This window comes from Brachyhypopomus gauderio, chromosome 14 (assembly GCF_052324685.1).
Source record: "Brachyhypopomus gauderio isolate BG-103 chromosome 14, BGAUD_0.2, whole genome shotgun sequence".
NCBI lineage: Eukaryota > Metazoa > Chordata > Actinopteri > Gymnotiformes > Hypopomidae > Brachyhypopomus > Brachyhypopomus gauderio.
In genome coordinates this window covers 11,469,058-11,477,875 of record NC_135224.1, presented here as the reverse complement: position 1 = coordinate 11,477,875, position 8,818 = coordinate 11,469,058, and positions in this window count along the sequence as shown.

Here is an 8,818-nt window from a genome sequence, read left to right as displayed (position 1 = left end):
ACATATTTCAAGCAATTCCATCACATGAACCAAGCTGTTTGGGTTAGGACAAACATTCACAAGATCCTGACCCAAACAGACCACAAAATGTACATACAAAGCCAAACATGACACATGAGTAGTCCATATACTGTTCACAAATTATATTGCTTATTACATTATATCCAGTAACCTTACAACAGTCTTCAGGACACGTAAACTTCAAAAAAGATCATTCTTACCATTGGTCATTCTATAAAAATAAGAAAATGTGAAATGTAGTCTCACTATATCTGTGTAAAACAGTTGGTAGACGTCAAAACTCATAAAAAAGGCACAAGCAATCTGTAAATTTGCAAAAACGTGTGAGTGGCGCGTTTATATGGAGAAACAATTTCTTTTGCATTTGTTGTGCTGTTGCCATGGTAAAATCCCTATAGCCTAAGGGCACAGCCTCGTTTTGATTATTCTTTTTATAATCTACAAAATACAATATTTCAGTCACATAAACAGACACAGGGCAAGGTAAACTAAATGACACACATAAATACACACATATTTACTAATTGTACAACATAACCATAACCAGGTTTAAAGCCACCTGTGTTGAAAATCGTGGGCATGTCTCTAAGCAGGCATGTCTCACAACACAGACGAGACCTCTCCAAAGCACAAGGGCACAGCACACGAGAGACATGAACTCTCTTCAGCAAGATCACAGCCTCCAACATATTTCAAGCAATTCCATCACATAAACCAAGCTGTTTAGGTTAGGACAAACATTCACAAGATCCTGACCCAAACAGACCACAAAATGTACATACAAAGCCAAACATGACACATGAGTAGTCCATATACTGTTCACAAATTATATTGCTTATTACATGATATCCAGTAACCTTACAACAGTCTTCAGGACACGTAAACTTCAAAAAAGATCATTCTTACCATTGGTCATTCTATAAAAATAAGAAAATGTGAAATGTAGTCTCACTATATCTGTGTAAAACAGTTGGTAGACGTCAAAACTCATAAAAAAGGCACAAGCAATCTGTAAATTTGCAAAAACGTGTGAGTGGCACGTTTATATGGAGAAACAATTTCTTTTGCATTTGTTGTGCTGTTGCCATGGTAAAATCCCTATAGCCTAAGGGCACAGCCTCGTTTTGATTATTCTTTTTATAATCTACAAAATACAATATTTCAGTCACATAAACAGTCACATAGACACAGGGCAAGGTAAACTAAATGACACACATGAATACACACATATTTACTAATTGTACAACATAACCATAACCAGGTTTAAAGCCACCTGTGTTGAAAATCGTGGGCATGTCTCTAAGCAGGCATGTCTCACAACACAGACGAGACCTCTCCAAAGCACAAGGGCACAGCACACGAGAGACATGAACTCTCTTCAGCAAGATCACAGCCTCCAACATATTTCAAGCAATTCCATCACATCAACCAAGCTGTTTGGGTTAGGACAAACATTCACAAGATCCTGACCCAAACAGACCACAAAATCTACATACAAAGCCAAACATGACACATGAGTAGTCCATATACTGTTCACAAATTATATTGCTTATTACATTATATCCAGTAACCTTACAACAGTCTTCAGGACATGTATACTTCAAAAAAGATAATTCTTACCATTGGTCATTCTATAAAAATAAAAAAATGTGAAATGTAGTCTCACTATACCTGTGTAAAACAGTTGGTATACGTCAAAAACTCATTAAAAAGGCACAAGCAATCTGTAAATTTGCAAAAACGTGCGAGTGGCGCGTTTATATGGAGAAACAATTTCTTTTGCATTTGTTGTGCCGTTGCCATGGTAAAATGCCTATAGCCTAAGGGCACAGCCTCGTTTTGATTATTCTTTTTATAATTCACAAAATACAATATTTCAGTCACATAAGCAGACACAGGGCAAGGTAAACTAAATGACACACATAAACACACACATATTTACTAATTGTACAACATAACCATAACCAGGTTTAAAGCCACCTGTGTTGAAAATCGTGGGCATGTCTCTAAGCAGGCATGTCTCACAACACAGACGAGACCTCTCCAAAGCACAAGGGCACAGCACACGAGAGACATGAACTCTCTTCAGCAAGATCACAGCCTCCAACATATTTCAAGCAATTCCATCACATGAACCAAGCTGTTTGGGTTAGGACAAACATTCACAAGATCCTGACCCAAACAGACCACAAAATGTACATACAAAGCCAAACATGACACATGAGTAGTCCATATACTGTTCACAAATTATATTGCTTATTACATTATATCCAGTAACCTTACAACAGTCTTCAGGACACGTAAACTTCAAAAAAGATCATTCTTACCATTGGTCATTCTATAAAAATAAGAAAATGTGAAATGTAGTCTCACTATATCTGTGTAAAACAGTTGGTAGACGTCAAAACTCATAAAAAAGGCACAAGCAATCTGTAAATTTGCAAAAACGTGTGAGTGGCGCGTTTATATGGAGAAACAATTTCTTTTGCATTTGTTGTGCTGTTGCCATGGTAAAATCCCTATAGCCTAAGGGCACAGCCTCGTTTTGATTATTCTTTTTATAATCTACAAAATACAATATTTCAGTCACATAAACAGTCACATAGACACAGGGCAAGGTAAACTAAATGACACACATAAATACACACATATTTACTAATTGTACAACATAACCATAACCAGGTTTAAAGCCACCTGTGTTGAAAATCGTGGGCATGTCTCTAAGCAGGCATGTCTCACAACACAGACGAGACCTCTCCAAAGCACAAGGGCACAGCACACGAGAGACATGAACTCTCTTCAGCAAGATCACAGCCTCCAACATATTTCAAGCAATTCCATCACATGAACCAAGCTGTTTGGGTTAGGACAAACATTCACAAGATCCTGACCCAAACAGACCACAAAATGTACATACAAAGCCAAACATGACACATGAGTAGTCCATATACTGTTCACAAATTATATTGCTTATTTCATTATATCCAGTAACCTTACAACAGTCTTCAGGACACGTAAACTTCAAAAAAGATCATTCTTACCATTGGTCATTCTATAAAAATAAGAAAATGTGAAATGTAGTCTCACTATATCTGTGTAAAACAGTTGGTAGACGTCAAAACTCATAAAAAAGGCACAAGCAATCTGTAAATTTGCAAAAACGTGTGAGTGGCGCGTTTATATGGAGAAACAATTTCTTTTGCATTTGTTGTGCTGTTGCCATGGTAAAATCCCTATAGCCTAAGGGCACAGCCTCGTTTTGATTATTCTTTTTATAATCTACAAAATACAATATTTCAGTCACATAAACAGTCACATAGACACAGGGCAAGGTAAACTAAATGACACACATAAATACACACATATTTACTAATTGTACAACATAACCATAACCAGGTTTAAAGCCACCTGTGTTGAAAATCGTGGGCATGTCTCTAAGCAGGCATGTCTCACAACACAGACGAGACCTCTCCAAAGCACAAGGGCACAGCACACGAGAGACATGAACTCTCTTCAGCAAGATCACAGCCTCCAACATATTTCAAGCAATTCCATCACATGAACCAAGCTGTTTGGGTTAGGACAAACATTCACAAGATCCTGACCCAAACAGACCACAAAATGTACATACAAAGCCAAACATGACACATGAGTAGTCCATATACTGTTCACAAATTATATTGCTTATTACATTATATCCAGTAACCTTACAACAGTCTTCAGGACACGTAAACTTCAAAAAAGATCATTCTTACCATTGGTCATTCTATAAAAATAAGAAAATGTGAAATGTAGTCTCACTATATCTGTGTAAAACAGTTGGTAGACGTCAAAACTCATAAAAAAGGCACAAGCAATCTGTAAATTTGCAAAAACGTGTGAGTGGCGCGTTTATATGGAGAAACAATTTCTTTTGCATTTGTTGTGCTGTTGCCATGGTAAAATCCCTATAGCCTAAGGGCACAGCCTCGTTTTGATTATTCTTTTTATAATCTACAAAATACAATATTTCAGTCACATAAACAGTCACATAGACACAGGGCAAGGTAAACTAGATGACACACATGAATACACACATATTTACTAATTGTACAACATAACCATAACCAGGTTTAAAGCCACCTGTGTTGAAAATCGTGGGCATGTCTCTAAGCAGGCATGTCTCACAACACAGACGAGACCTCTCCAAAGCACAAGGGCACAGCACACGAGAGACATGAACTCTCTTCAGCAAGATCACAGCCTCCAACATATTTCAAGCAATTCCATCACATCAACCAAGCTGTTTGGGTTAGGACAAACATTCACAAGATCCTGACCCAAACAGACCACAAAATCTACATACAAAGCCAAACATGACACATGAGTAGTCCATATACTGTTCACAAATTATATTGCTTATTACATTATATCCAGTAACCTTACAACAGTCTTCAGGACATGTATACTTCAAAAAAGATAATTCTTACCATTGGTCATTCTATAAAAATAAAAAAATGTGAAATGTAGTCTCACTATACCTGTGTAAAACAGTTGGTATACGTCAAAAACTCATTAAAAAGGCACAAGCAATCTGTAAATTTGCAAAAACGTGCGAGTGGCGCGTTTATATGGAGAAACAATTTCTTTTGCATTTGTTGTGCCGTTGCCATGGTAAAATGCCTATAGCCTAAGGGCACAGCCTCGTTTTGATTATTCTTTTTATAATTCACAAAATACAATATTTCAGTCACATAAACAGACACAGGGCAAGGTAAACTAAATGACACACATAAACACACACATATTTACTAATTGTACAACATAACCATAACCAGGTTTAAAGCCACCTGTGTTGAAAATCGTGGGCATGTCTCTAAGCAGGCATGTCTCACAACACAGACGAGACCTCTCCAAAGCACAAGGGCACAGCACACGAGAGACATGAACTCTCTTCAGCAAGATCACAGCCTCCAACATATTTCAAGCAATTCCATCACATGAACCAAGCTGTTTGGGTTAGGACAAACATTCACAAGATCCTGACCCAAACAGACCACAAAATGTACATACAAAGCCAAACATGACACATGAGTAGTCCATATACTGTTCACAAATTATATTGCTTATTACATTATATCCAGTAACCTTACAACAGTCTTCAGGACACGTAAACTTCAAAAAAGATCATTCTTACCATTGGTCATTCTATAAAAATAAGAAAATGTGAAATGTAGTCTCACTATATCTGTGTAAAACAGTTGGTAGACGTCAAAACTCATAAAAAAGGCACAAGCAATCTGTAAATTTGCAAAAACGTGTGAGTGGCGCGTTTATATGGAGAAACAATTTCTTTTGCATTTGTTGTGCTGTTGCCATGGTAAAATCCCTATAGCCTAAGGGCACAGCCTCGTTTTGATTATTCTTTTTATAATCTACAAAATACAATATTTCAGTCACATAAACAGACACAGGGCAAGGTAAACTAAATGACACACATAAATACACACATATTTACTAATTGTACAACATAACCCTAACCAGGTTTAAAGCCACCTGTGTTGAAAATCGTGGGCATGTCTCTAAGCAGGCATGTCTCACAACACAGACGAGACCTCTCCAAAGCACAAGGGCACAGCACACGAGAGACATGAACTCTCTTCAACAAGATCACAGCCTCCAACATATTTCAAGCAATTCCATCACATCAACCAAGCTGTTTGGGTTAGGACAAACATTCACAAGATCCTGACCCAAACAGACCACAAAATCTACATACAAAGCCAAACATGACACATGAGTAGTCCATATACTGTTCACAAATTATATTGCTTATTACATTATATCCAGTAACCTTACAACAGTCTTCAGGACATGTATACTTCAAAAAAGATAATTCTTACCATTGGTCATTCTATAAAAATAAAAAAATGTGAAATGTAGTCTCACTATACCTGTGTAAAACAGTTGGTATACGTCAAAAACTCATTAAAAAGGCACAAGCAATCTGTAAATTTGCAAAAACGTGCGAGTGGCGCGTTTATATGGAGAAACAATTTCTTTTGCATTTGTTGTGCCGTTGCCATGGTAAAATGCCTATAGCCTAAGGGCACAGCCTCGTTTTGATTATTCTTTTTATAATTCACAAAATACAATATTTCAGTCACATAAACAGACACAGGGCAAGGTAAACTAAATGACACACATAAACACACACATATTTACTAATTGTACAACATAACCATAACCAGGTTTAAAGCCACCTGTGTTGAAAATCGTGGGCATGTCTCTAAGCAGGCATGTCTCACAACACAGACGAGACCTCTCCAAAGCACAAGGGCACAGCACACGAGAGACATGAACTCTCTTCAGCAAGATCACAGCCTCCAACATATTTCAAGCAATTCCATCACATGAACCAAGCTGTTTGGGTTAGGACAAACATTCACAAGATCCTGACCCAAACAGACCACAAAATGTACATACAAAGCCAAACATGACACATGAGTAGTCCATATACTGTTCACAAATTATATTGCTTATTACATTATATCCAGTAACCTTACAACAGTCTTCAGGACACGTAAACTTCAAAAAAGATCATTCTTACCATTGGTCATTCTATAAAAATAAGAAAATGTGAAATGTAGTCTCACTATATCTGTGTAAAACAGTTGGTAGACGTCAAAACTCATAAAAAAGGCACAAGCAATCTGTAAATTTGCAAAAACGTGTGAGTGGCGCGTTTATATGGAGAAACAATTTCTTTTGCATTTGTTGTGCTGTTGCCATGGTAAAATCCCTATAGCCTAAGGGCACAGCCTCGTTTTGATTATTCTTTTTATAATCTACAAAATACAATATTTCAGTCACATAAACAGACACAGGGCAAGGTAAACTAAATGACACACATAAATACACACATATTTACTAATTGTACAACATAACCCTAACCAGGTTTAAAGCCACCTGTGTTGAAAATCGTGGGCATGTCTCTAAGCAGGCATGTCTCACAACACAGACGAGACCTCTCCAAAGCACAAGGGCACAGCACACGAGAGACATGAACTCTCTTCAACAAGATCACAGCCTCCAACATATTTCAAGCAATTCCATCACATCAACCAAGCTGTTTGGGTTAGGACAAACATTCACAAGATCCTGACCCAAACAGACCACAAAATCTACATACAAAGCCAAACATGACACATGAGTAGTCCATATACTGTTCACAAATTATATTGCTTATTACATTATATCCAGTAACCTTACAACAGTCTTCAGGACATGTATACTTCAAAAAAGATAATTCTTACCATTGGTCATTCTATAAAAATAAAAAAATGTGAAATGTAGTCTCACTATACCTGTGTAAAACAGTTGGTATACGTCAAAAACTCATTAAAAAGGCACAAGCAATCTGTAAATTTGCAAAAACGTGCGAGTGGCGCGTTTATATGGAGAAACAATTTATTTTGCATTTGTTGTGCCGTTGCCATGGTAAAATGCCTATAGCCTAAGGGCACAGCCTCGTTTTGATTATTCTTTTTATAATTCACAAAATACAATATTTCAGTCACATAAACAGACACAGGGCAAGGTAAACTAAATGACACACATAAACACACACATATTTACTAATTGTACAACATAACCATAACCAGGTTTAAAGCCACCTGTGTTGAAAATCGTGGGCATGTCTCTAAGCAGGCATGTCTCACAACACAGACGAGACCTCTCCAAAGCACAAGGGCACAGCACACGAGAGACATGAACTCTCTTCAGCAAGATCACAGCCTCCAACATATTTCAAGCAATTCCATCACATCAACCAAGCTGTTTGGGTTAGGACAAACATTCACAAGATCCTGACCCAAACAGACCACAAAATGTACATACAAAGCCAAACATGACACATGAGTAGTCCATATACTGTTCACAAATTATATTGCTTATTACATTATATCCAGTAACCTTACAACAGTCTTCAGGACACGTAAACTTCAAAAAAGATCATTCTTACCATTGGTCATTCTATAAAAATAAGAAAATGTGAAATGTAGTCTCACTATATCTGTGTAAAACAGTTGGTAGACGTCAAAACTCATAAAAAAGGCACAAGCAATCTGTAAATTTGCAAAAACGTGTGAGTGGCGCGTTTATATGGAGAAACAATTTCTTTTGCATTTGTTGTGCTGTTGCCATGGTAAAATCCCTATAGCCTAAGGGCACAGCCTCGTTTTGATTATTCTTTTTATAATCTACAAAATACAATATTTCAGTCACATAAACAGACACAGGGCAAGGTAAACTAAATGACACACATAAATACACACATATTTACTAATTGTACAACATAACCCTAACCAGGTTTAAAGCCACCTGTGTTGAAAATCGTGGGCATGTCTCTAAGCAGGCATGTCTCACAACACAGACGAGACCTCTCCAAAGCACAAGGGCACAGCACACGAGAGACATGAACTCTCTTCAACAAGATCACAGCCTCCAACATATTTCAAGCAATTCCATCACATCAACCAAGCTGTTTGGGTTAGGACAAACATTCACAAGATCCTGACCCAAACAGACCACAAAATCTACATACAAAGCCAAACATGACACATGAGTAGTCCATATACTGTTCACAAATTATATTGCTTATTACATTATATCCAGTAACCTTACAACAGTCTTCAGGACATGTATACTTCAAAAAAGATAATTCTTACCATTGGTCATTCTATAAAAATAAAAAAATGTGAAATGTAGTCTCACTATACCTGTGTAAAACAGTTGGTATACGTCAAAAACTCATTAA